Source organism: Vigna radiata, chromosome 9 (assembly GCF_000741045.1).
Source record: "Vigna radiata var. radiata cultivar VC1973A chromosome 9, Vradiata_ver6, whole genome shotgun sequence".
NCBI classification, from domain to species: Eukaryota; Viridiplantae; Streptophyta; class Magnoliopsida; order Fabales; family Fabaceae; genus Vigna; species Vigna radiata.
In genome coordinates, this window is record NC_028359.1 from 13,809,060 (window position 1) to 13,812,008 (window position 2,949).

Genomic DNA, 2,949 nt, shown 5'->3' on the forward strand with positions numbered 1-2,949 from the left:
TCTCCATCAGGTGTAATTTTTCATTTGTTCTTATTCTTTCCAACTCTCCACCTACCTCTTCTTCTTCTTCTGTCAGAGCGTCTCCACCAGGTATCTGTAATTTTTCATTTGTTGCATTTCGATTTCTATTGAGCTGTTCATATGCATAATATTTAGGGATTTTTCGCATTTCATTCGAACTTCATGTGTTTTTTTTTGTAGGATACGATTTAGTTAAGGATATAGGGATTCCTGTTGCCTGTACTCTCTGTTAACCATACGAGTATGGCAGTACATTCCCTACATCAAAAATTGGAATACAAAAGAAGACCGTGAACTAGCTGCTACTACAGTTGCAACATGCAACGCGAAGATTCGTGCCTTAGAGGCAGAAATGGACGAACTGAAGTTGAAGAAGAAGATTGAACTGAAGAAAATTTGATCTCTGTGTGTATAGATTAGAAGAATGAGTACATGTTAGTCTAAACCCCTTCTCTGAGCTATTGTGTGTTTGGTTACATGTTTAGTATGAATAAATGTTAGCTATACAGGGGAGAGGATACATGTTTTGTTGTTTCAGTGTTTGTTGTTTAGTATGAATAAATGTTAGCTATACAGGTGTCGCAACCGGAATCGCGACGGGACGACAATCCAAAAAAAGAAATATGTTTAAGAAAAGTTTTTGGAGTCGCCACCATAGTTTATTCTGGAAAACTATAGAAAAACCATAAAAAGGATAAGGTTTAGTCTATGAAAACCAGAGATTCGATTCGGGAGTCAGTTACGTGTGGGGAAGGTGTTAGCACCCCCACAACGCCTGCCTTAAGGCAATACCTTTAATTAAATACGCGAAATAAGATGTGGTTTGCAAAATGTTTAACTATCCCAAAGACAACAATATAAAGGAACAAAAATATTTTTTTGGTTTTTGGGCCCGACAAGGATTGACCTTGCTCCTACGTATTCTCATTCAAAATGAGAAATCAGGGTTACGTAGTTATTTTGAAAAGATTACTTGTAGTTTGGGAATATTTTGGTATTTTTAATAAAAAGTAAAAGGTTTTCTAGCACAAGGCCTACGCGAACGGTCGCACGTGTGCTTAAACCTTTTCAAAATATTTTTAATTGATTTTGAATTTTTGTAAAAGAAAAGGAAAAGATTTTCAGCACAAGGCCTACGNCACGTGTGCTTAAACCTTTTCAAAATATTTTTAATTGATTTTGAATTTTTGTAAAAGAAAAGGAAAAGATTTTCAGCACAAGGCCTACGCGAGCGATCGCACGTGTGCTTAAACCTTTTCAAAATACTTTTATTTGATTTTGAATTTTTGTAAAAGAAAAGGAAAAGATTTTCAGCACAAGGCCTACGCGAGGGTCGCACGTGTGCTTAAACCTTTTCAAAATATTTTCAATTGATTTTTAATTTTTATAAAATAAAAGGAAAAGATTTTCAGCACAAGGCCTACGCGAGCGGTTACACGTGTGCTTAAACCTTTTCAAAATACTTTTATTTGATTTTTAATTTTTATAAAATAAAAGGAAAAGATTTTCAGCACAAGGCCTACGCGAGCGGTCGCACGTGTGCTTAAACCTTTTTAAAATACTTTTATTTGATTTTTAATTTTTATAAAATAAAATGAATAGATAAATAACTAAGTAAAATGAAAATAAAAAAAAAATACACTAAGAGTTAAATGACAAAAATAAAATATAATAAAACAATAAAAGGGGTGGGGTGTCTAAATAAGTAAAAAGGGTTGTCTAAACCTAATTTACTCCTAATAACAAGTTGGGCCCAAGTCCAAAAGAAAAAGAGTGTAAACATGAAAATAGGGGTGTCTAACTTAAATTGCTTCTAAATGCATACTGGGCTTAAGCCCAACTGGAAAGAGGTGCAACTTAACATAAACAAGGGTGCAGAAAAAAAAAACGTTTTTTACAGAATAGGCCCAACAGGTGTGGTTTAGCAGAAAGGGAGGCTGCAGCTAGTCAATCCCTCCTTCAATCAGGCCCAACAGAGACCCAAGGCCCCATAGTCAGAAAATTAGGGTTTTTTTCTACCCCCAAACCCTGAGGATCGTTCTCATTCTAAGAGAACTCCAAACCCAGCCTCAGCTTTCTCCCAAAAGCAAGACGTTTCCTCCATCCTACGCCGGCCAAACAACCAAACGACAGCCACCGCGACGCCGACTGCCATCTAGCACGCGAAGCTATCGCTTCTCCTCACGCAGCGTCTTCGTCGCCCACCGCCGACAACTACCATCTCCGGCCATCGCAAGTCACAGCCACAGAAATGCCTCCAAGCCCAGTATCGCGTCGCCTGCCTTCGACAATCGGACCAGTCCCCCTCCGCCGTCAACGATGATGGCGACCTCACCTTTTCACCGCCAAACGTTGCCGCTTAACTCCCTCTCTAAAACCGACAAGCTCTGCCGCCTCACCCCCTGCTACGTCGTGGGTCGTGCTCGACTCAGGGACAATCTCCCCTCCAAACCCAAGGCCATTATCGCTAAGTGTCGTCACCATCACCATTAACTGAAGTGGAGGTTAGAGACAGAGACTCATAGGGGTCTCGAATGTGTTTCAATTTGTGAATGTTGTTCGAAGGCATTCTGGGATTGGGTGAGTTTCCTATCTACTAGCCATGATAATTGGGATTTCACGAAAATGGTGTAATGAAGAAAGTGGTAACAAGACGATGATAATTTGTGGGATTGCTAGTCAAAGATGTGACCATGTTCTTTACCTGATTGGGTTTTTGCTCTTTTTAATTTTCCTGGGTTTATGGTTCTTGTTTTGGTTATAGTGTAGTACAAAAACAGTACATAGTTTTTTACGTTATAAAATGTAACATACAAAACTATGTACGTCATAGCTTGTTTTTGTACGTCATAAAATATGATTTTTGTACGAGTGCAATTAGCTTCTTTTATTACTTGAAATAAAAGAAGTGTAATTTTTCATTTTCTC